The following is a 9,513-nucleotide window of genomic DNA, read 5'->3' on the forward strand; positions in this document are numbered from 1 at the left end:
AGTTACTCTTAACTATGGTTTCATAAGAAGCATGAATGGAGACATCTTACCTTAATCCTGGTTCAGTCCTGGCCTGTTCTTTGAGGATGTCTCTTCAGGATGCAGACAAAATGCAGTGAAACTAGAAGGCACACCAGGTCTCAAGTAACTGAGTGTACTTACTTCACTTTAAAAAATGAATCAAAGTAAAAATAAACTGCAGTTTTGGGTATGATGTCTGAACTGACCCCATGCTTCTCTCTTCACTTTGCCAAGCAGTGCCACAAGAATCGTTTCCTCTGACAGGAAATCTGATTTTGTTTGCAGCGTTCTTTCCTATCACCTCTGCGTGTCACTTGATGGATTTTGCCATCTTATAAGAAACGGCTATGCATACTGATGAGAGGGGGACGATGTCCAAACCTCAGGCGCTCATTTCCATGTAATTTCCTCAGTGCCATGGCAACATCATGGAAGACTCCAATTTATTGGCCATGGGAACACAGTGATACATTTCAGAGTGGGCTTTATATAAACCATTCAGTAGCACCATTTGGGGGCAGGGAAGGGGATTTTGCACTTTATTACCCTAAATCATAGTTGCAGAACGTAGAAATATTAGATAGTGAGACACAGAAAATCTGCTGAAAGAACTGGCTAGGATGATATCAGCTGGCGAGCTTAATACGGCAGAACTGCAGAAAGCTCAAATCCCAGCTATGCATGTCTGCAGGAGACTCTAATTAAGCAATAATCAGGAATGGGACAAAATTCACTCTTTCAAAGCCAAATCTATATTTTTTTCAGCCTTGTGCTAACCAAGGGCTGCAGGAAGCTTGACTATACTGTTTTGCTATGTATACATCTTTGAATATGTGTAACTTTTTGTCCTAAGTCAGTCTATTTTAGTATTATCTACTTTGACTGTCAACAAGGAAATGTCTTTCCTAATGCTTGTACCATGGTCCTTTAACTGGAGATGTGACGGTAGGACCTGTGATCTTGCACATTCAAAACACACATCCCACCACTGATCCTGAAACCTTCTTTCAGGTAATTATATTGAGAAATAGGAAGTTTTGGCCAATTATACATGGGGAGATTCCAACAGCTTCAAGGAGAATTGGCCATCGGATCTTTATTTTGTGGCATGTTGGACATTAATACTAACCACCCTATTTGCAGCGGGGCAGGTATTACCCATCAGCTGGTTTTTTTGCTTTCATCCGGGGGTGGGGGGACATTTTGCAGGTTCTCTATCACACATGTGTGCTTTGATTTTTACTATAATTTTTAATTTTAAAATTCTGTTATCAATATATTGATATAAAAAGGCAAACTGTTGACAAAATATTAAAGAAAATGTGGCATCTATACACTTTGATTGTCTTTTATGACAGGAAGTGAGAGGGGAGTAAAGGCGGCATGCAAACTGCGAAAGAACAAAAGAACATGAATTGCTGTTTGCTAAGCTCCCTGGGTTCATGATCATCCATCTCCTGATGTGCAGTAAAACCAAGCATCAAGACCAATGGGCTTCTCCTGGCATGGTCAGGAATCACTGATTGCTTGTGTATGAGTCTATAAGCCTGGAGATGTCCCAGTTTGTTAATCAAACGCATGGGCAAATAGTGTGTTTCAACTGATCAACTAGTTATATTATTTTTTACATTTTTAGTGTTATTATTGATTTATCAATCTATCAGTATGATTATTTAATTTTTTAAAAAAAATTAAATTACAGATATGCAGGAGCAGGCAATAGAAATGATATGGCAGGACAAGAAGCAGAAAGAAGTTGGCAACAGGGAGGAGGGCAAGGGGGAAGCACTCAAAACAGTCCAAGGTAATGGGGGGAATAAGACTAAGTGGGCTGCCTGCGGGCAGAGTGAAGAGGTCCAGAGTGAAGAGGACAAGCTGTACTCACTGGCAAATCTGTACCGCTTTCGCAGCGAAGCGAAATTAAAATCATGCTGTAAGTGGATTCGCTTGCCACGGAGAGAGTGGAAAGTGAAAGTGGGGCTAGAGGAAATATGTCCATACAAGAAATCTTGTCACGGCAGACTTTCACCTCCATCTTGCAGCAAACACCTTGTATGTAATTGGCCTTTGTGTGAAAGTTCACCTCAGGTTCCTTTGGACACTAGAAGTGTTGTTGCAGAACCAATCAGAAGAAATTTTATCTCCTCAAAGCCTCTATCATATGCATGCTTCTTCTGCTCAATGATTAAAGAGATAACAAGTAAAGGTGTCTGAATCCAGAATATCTAAGATTCAGTCACTAAGATCTTTGCTTTGGCAAACTAGCAGTTGAGTTTCATTTGAGCTGAGAGAAACTGTTTATTGAAATTTATAGGAAATACAGAGACTTGGCCCATAATATGCAGACATGAGGTAAGGGTGCTAACAGTATGATGTCACTTCCAGAAGTTCTTTTCTAGGAATCAACAAAACCTCTATGGTTTTATGAAAATGTATGGTTTTACCATACAGTTTCTGGTACTTTTTAGAATGGTGTGACATCATTTCTGGGTTTTTCCTGAAGTGACATCATGCCTGTACTGAAAGTGATTTTTAATTAATTTTCCTTCTCCCCAGCAAACATAGCCACAGATAAACAGAAGTGGGGGTTGCCAGCAGGAAGTCTTGCGCCATAGAGGGAGTCCAGGCAATCATACTTCTTAGTAGACCTGCTTAGGAAGGCTCCCTCAAAGGCTTCCTCAAGGGATAGAAGAGCCCCAGTTACAAATCTTCAGTATATCTCAGACTGAAATCTTAGGCACAATTACACTTGAGAAATTCTCACTGAACTCAGAAGGACTTAATTCTGAGTAAAATAAATGTCTAGGCATAGATTGCCTCACAGATTAGTAGTAAACATAAATGAGATAAACATTGTGATAGATTGTTAGACACTAAAACTTGTGAACGTACCGTGAGAAGAGAAGATGGCTTTAAGAGTAACTGAACAAAATGTGATGGGGAAAAATGATAAAAAATAAAAAATAAAAATGATACAGGTGAACCAAACTCCAGATATTGTTACTATTGGGAATGGAGAAGAGTAAGCCTTCCTTTCATGTGAAAACACAATGGCATTGACTTAAAAGTTTGGTCTTTTTTGACAAGTGATCACTATATATGAAGAATATTTTGCTGCCCTCTTTCTCATGCCCTCTGGATATCTGCAGTCACACATACTGTGCCGAAGGAAATAATGTCCAAAAACAAATCCTTTTTATTCAAGGGTAAAAGGAGGAGATATATATATAAAAGGAGTAAAAGGAGGAGATATATATATATATATATCTTCTCCCCTCTCCCAATTACACGGATTCTCTCATCAGTGTGAATTTCTCTCATAGCAAAGGCCACTGGAAATGGGCAACCCTTTCCATGTATTTAAATGGCAACTCTACTAATGGAGGATCTCTGCATGCTCATTATGATATGAACAACAGGACTTTATATGAGGAAGATAAGAAGAATCAGACCAGTGGTCTGTATAGCCCAGCATGGTGTAGTGGTTAACAGCAGATAGACTCTAATCTGGAGACCCAGGTTAGATTCCCCACTCAGCCTCACAAGTGGCAGACTCTTACCTAGGTCCTTTCTCCACTTACCTTAAGCTTACCTTAAGCCCCGCGCTACTCTCCTCAAGTAGCGCGGGGTCCTGGGGCACTCCCCACTACAGGGGCGGCATCCCTGGCACTCCTCAAAACGGCACCTTTTGATGACCCCGCGCAGATGCCCGGGTGTGCGCCAGAGATGCTGCAGGGCAGCAAAGGTAAGTGGGGAAAGGGCCCTAGTGAAGTGGATTGGTTTTCCCTGCTCCTTCAGGTGAAGACTGCTGGGTGACCTTGGGCTAGTCGCAGTTCTCTCAGAACCCTCTCAGCCCCACCTACCTTACAAGTTATTTATTGTGTGGAGAGACAAGAAAAGGAATTTGTAAGCTGCTTTGAGGAAATGTGGGGCATAAATACAAACTCCTTCTCACCTTCCTCCTCCTCCTCCTCCTCCTCCTCCTCCTCCTCCTCTGCCACTTCTTCAGTGACTGCATCTGATGTAGCATATCCTTGACCAAAGAATGGTATGTTCCTTCTTTCTGGGACAGTTGTCCTCTTCCACTGAGTGTACAGCTTCAGGAGGGATGCATATGGAATAATGTAGGATGATGATGATGTCAGGAATCTTGTCTAATGATTGAGGGGGACACGAGAGATATAGGCATAGTTTACTTGAATGCAACAATTTTCCTTGGTCTGATTCCACACATTCAACTGCCTGCCAATACAATAAATTGAGGGCAGAATGCACAGATGGTGTCCCTGAATGTACGGATGAGGAATTAATCTCCCAGGCTGATTCCATACTGGGATTTTTCCACACAAGGAAATTGGAAAGCCTCCATATTATTTATTTATGATCACCCCATGGCTCAAGATGGCTTACAATAATAGTTTAAACACATTTTCTGTTAAGACCAAAAATAAAATAGCAAAGGAAAAAGGGGAATACCTATATGGGAAAAAAAGGCCAGAGATAAATCTATCTTAAGCATAAATAAATAAGATTTTATATCCAATTAGAGGATGTGCAGTATGAACCACAGAAAGGTTCTTAAAGTGCATAAAGCTTAGCACATATCCAACCATGTTGTTCTGAAGACTTAATGTGCCACTTAGTCTGCAAAAGGAAACAGGGACTTTTGCCAATTCCCCCTTCTATCGGCATCATTCCAGTGGGTTTTTTTCGTTTAAAAAGAAACAAAGGAGCTAGTAGTCACATAAGGTCACACAAATCCCCCTCTCCAGACTTGGGAGACCTCCTCTCCCCAACTGAAAGGAGCTGGTACTCAGGTACAAAAACGAACGAACAAAAAAGCCCAGCACACCTCCCTTTAACATTGCTTTTACTGAGCTTTTATGAGCAATATTTGGAGGGAGAGCTCAGTGGATTGTAGGAAGATGGAAAGGTTGTAGACGCAAAGTTTGTAGATGGTTGCATACATCTCACTGGCTTGTTTCTCATCTCCATTTGGGCAACTTCCTACACGGTGTGACACATTCTTTCCAATTCTATTCCCCTCAGTCAGAGGGGACAAAAATATTAGTGACATGAAATGTCTTTGGGATGAGAGGACAAAAAATTCACGCTTGTGATTGCCACAGGCATGTTATAGACTATGAAGATAATTAACAAAGACAAATATTTGATTTCAATCTAGGACACACAAAAAGAGACAAGATAGAGCTCCACAGAGTACCTTCAGGGTTTTTTTCCCCCTTCAGATTTGTATTATTCTTATGAAAATCAAATCACAAGCAACCTTGGTGAATGGTTACACATCCCCCCATGAACACCCCTCCTCACTGTAGCGCAACTAGGGTTTGGGGGGGGATACTATTTCAGGATTTGTATCAGCGAATTCTCTAACTTTGTTTTGCAGTGGGGTTCCCCACTGTTTACACCACTCTGGTTCCCCCCATGGTTTTTGCTTGGCTATCCGAGCCAATCTGCCATTTTGCCCGCCCACCTGTTTGTTGTTGCCATGCAATGTACATTTTGGAAGACTGACTGCTGCTTTTTTTGAGTCTGCCATGCTGAGCAATAACAGCAATAAAGCCTTGCTCAAGGCTAGAAAAGGAAGGAGGAAAGAAGGCAGTGGCAGCTGGGGGTGGGGAGAGAGACTAAGAAGGCCGGCAGGAGCAAACCCAGCCTTGTCAGTTTCACTAGGTTCACCGCTCCAATAACAATTCCAACATGGATTTTTTTTTTAAAAAAGAAACCAGTGGAGGCATTTCCCCAAAGTCTCTGATCATCCTGAAATAGTGATTCATAGAGTGGGAGGCAGCATCATGTGGGCGGGGAAAAGTGGGGAGGAGCAAGAAAACCTGAGGAAATGCTAATCCATATGAATCTCCTTCACTTTCCCTGAGAAGGGAGGAAAAAGTCGCACTTGCAGAGCTTTTTGGAAACTACAAGAGTTGTCAGATCAGAGAGCGAGCGAGTGCCAAAGAAGGGAAAATGTGTGCAAAGGAGACTAAAACCTGAAGGGAACATACACTCAAAGGAAAGGAGACCAATCAAAAGATTCCACATGTGTAGATGGCCATTGCCTCAAGGAGCACTTGGCTGAGATTCTTCATCACCAACGGCTATGCCTCAGAGGCCACTAAGTTAATTTTATTTTAAAGGTAATTTCACCAGTAGTGAAGTGCCAAGGGGACAGGGGGCATCTTGCCCCAGGAATGCGCTGGTGTGGGGGCATGGCGGGTGTGTTCCAGCGTGGGGGTGGGGGCATGGCAGGGGCGCAGGACACACACGTGCCCTGGGTACAGTCCCCCCTCGACTATGGCTCTGATTTTCACTTCCCAGTCCACTCCTGCTGTCACAAAAAGGTTGCATGCTCTTCAAAGATGGATTTCTCATAGTTAGTTACAATATTCATGTTTTTTTCTCCAGTCTTTGCCACCCTGAAATTGATGCTAAACTTCAAGTCTGTAAAAAAGATACAAACTGCGAGAAATGTGGAATGATGGAGCTGCATCTGGCAGTTTTCACACCACACTGAAACTTGTAAATAGAAAGTATGGCATGTAGCGCTGCACTTGAGGTATTTCCCATCTTTTTGCAGCTTATTAAACAACTGAACTTGATTTCACCGATTTCCTCATCTTTAGCTGTAGTTCAAAACCTTTATTTTGAATTGGAATGCCTCGAGAACCCTGCCCAGACAAACTGTCTGGGATGACTGAACATGTACACAATCCGAGATGACTGACAGGAGTAGGGTTTTGACAGCCTGAATAGGTCTAATGTGTATAGGTCTGTCTGTGCAATCAGTTTTGACTGCTGTCGAAGGCTTTCATGGCCGCAATTACTGGGGTGTTGTGTGGTTTCCGGGAGGTTTGGCTGTGTTCTAGTAGCAATGTCTCCTGATGTTTCGCCTGCATTTGTGGCTGACATCTTCAGAGTTTTGACTGTTGTAGGTCACCTAATTACAACTCAGACCCTTTACTGAACTTATCTGGGCCAAGTAAGAGGTTTGTTATCACAGTCTCCACCCTTAGGTTCATTTACATTGGAATGCTTGTCTGAACAGAGCTCATTAATTGTGACACCCAATTTCCTTTATGCTAATCTCTGCCACATCAACAATAAAATTAATCCTACAAAACTTTATTTTTCTATGACAAGTACAAGGTTCTATTCCTTAGTGCTTTCAACATGCAAGCCTTTTTTAAAATTTGGGAGCGCACTCAGACATGCACTCTCCTTTATACTTTATATTTTGGGATGGCAGCCTTCAGGTAGGTAACAATCAGGTAGGGTCAGGTAGGGTCAGAGTTCTGACCCCCAGAGTTCTGACCCCCAGGTAGGGTCAGAGTTCTCTTAGAATTACAATTGATCTCTAGATCGCCAGAATACAGAGATCAGGTCCCCTGAAAGAAATGCTTTAGAGGGTGGATTCTATGATGCACCTAGGGATATCCCTGCCAAATTCCCTCCCCAAATTCTACCTTCACCAGGCATAATCCTCAACCTCCCATGAGTTTTCCAGGTTCAAGTTGGCAACTCAACTTTTATTGCTCATGTTAACTGGCCAGACTCCAATCTGATGTATAATTGAAATCAATGAGCTTGCTTTTGAGTAGTCACAGTTGGGCTGCCAAAGACAAAATTGCTTTCTTACAGCACAACTGTGGCTACTCAAAAGCAAGCTACTGTGGAGAACAAGATACACTTTGTTGAATCTTTGATCTGATCTAGCAGAGTTATTCTTAACGTTCTTATGAAAGTTAGGAATGTAGGTTAATGTGCTGCTTAACATGGGAAGCACTTTTTTTAATTAAAAGGATTGCCTTTGGAAATACAGCTATTAAAGTCAAATGAGCAGGTGTCTGGGCACATGTTATCCTATCCCAGTGAGTGAGTGTGATCTTATATAAACTGCACAGCACTGAACAGTATATGTTATATTTACTGCAGTAAGTTTCCAGGTGGCCTCTTCCCCTGTGGATATGACATTTTTTTCACTTGGAAAAAAAACCCTGCTTATTCTTAAGGGTTGCAAACAATATGAATATAGCTAATGCAATATGGTAATTGGGTGGACATGTGAGTTTGATATACACAGAAAACTGTTGTACATGAAGAGGCAACAGTGAATTTTTACTAATACCGTGTTTCCCCAAATATAAGACAGTGTGTCTTTATATTAATTTTTGCTCCCAAAGATGCGCTATGTCTTATTTTCAGGAGATGTCTTATTTTTCTGTGTTCTGTTCGTCGGGCATGCTTCCAAACAAAAACTTTGCTATGTCTTACTTTCGGAGGATGCCTTATATTTCGCACTTCAGCAAAACCTCTACTATGTCTTATTTTTCAGGGATGTCTTATATTAGGGGAAACAGGGTACCATATTTTCTCTTTAATTACACTTTTTCACTCTGTGGGAAGCTATGAATTGCCAATTTTCAGCTAGCTCTGCCTAGAATTATAGCACATAGCTCAGATGAGGAGTAGCTTAAACAGGCAGACTACCTAGATGCGACGGCTGCCCTACACAGGTGCAGGACTCCTTATTTTGCATTTAGAGCATAAGTGCTAGCCTATATAAAATCCTTATGCACATATCTCCTTCACCCATCAAATTTTGCAGATGGTTCCAGATCTGAACTGGAACACTTCCACTCATGGCTCCTCCCCCGCCCACCCCACCCCACCCCCCCGGAACATATTCACCTCCATCTAGAGACTTCAGAGAGTTGAAGGGATGCTGTAAGACCTTTCTTTGCTTTTGCAGTATTTTGTAACCATCACCTTGCCTGCAAAACTTAATCCTTAATAAACATGCAATTTATCTCTGCCTAGATTTGATTTGCCAGACTCCAGGTGGGGCCTGGAGATACTAAGAGACAGCTTTGTTGTTTTGCCTCTGGAGGGGGAAAAAGCCCTCCTATGAAAATATTTGGAGTCCTGCTCTTCTGGCACAGTGCTCCCATTGTTTTGACTCCAACTAGTCTAGCACAGCTAGTCACCAACCAAACTAAACGCAGCCCAGTTATGCCCTTCAAGGAGTTACCAGAGAGTCTGCATGGTGTAGTGGTTAAAGTTTCAGGCTAGGACCTAGATTCAAATCCCCATGCCAAGGAAGCTTATTGGGTGACCTTGGGCCAGTCACACACTCTCAACCCTGGCTATTATCTGGATGGGAGACCTCCAAAGAATACCAAGGTCGTGACATGGAGGCCTGCAAATTACTCGTATGATGGACAACAGCCTTTGTTGGAAGCTTAAATACAGTATCTGGAGAGTCAACAGGAGGATTTGATGAACTTGGAGACCGGTTGAGGCCTGCAAATCAATCACTTCCAATTGTCTCTTGCCTTGAGAAACCCTATGGGGTCACCATGAGCCAGCTGTGACTTGACAACAAAACGGGGGGTACCAGCTTGTAAACTACACTTATAGATAAGGGCAAAAAAAATCTCAGGGTTGGTTCAAAAGTTTCAGGGGTTTAATCACCTT

The sequence above is a fragment of the Sphaerodactylus townsendi genome, linkage group LG01 (genome assembly GCF_021028975.2).
Source record: "Sphaerodactylus townsendi isolate TG3544 linkage group LG01, MPM_Stown_v2.3, whole genome shotgun sequence".
Classification (NCBI taxonomy): Eukaryota; Metazoa; Chordata; class Lepidosauria; order Squamata; family Sphaerodactylidae; genus Sphaerodactylus; species Sphaerodactylus townsendi.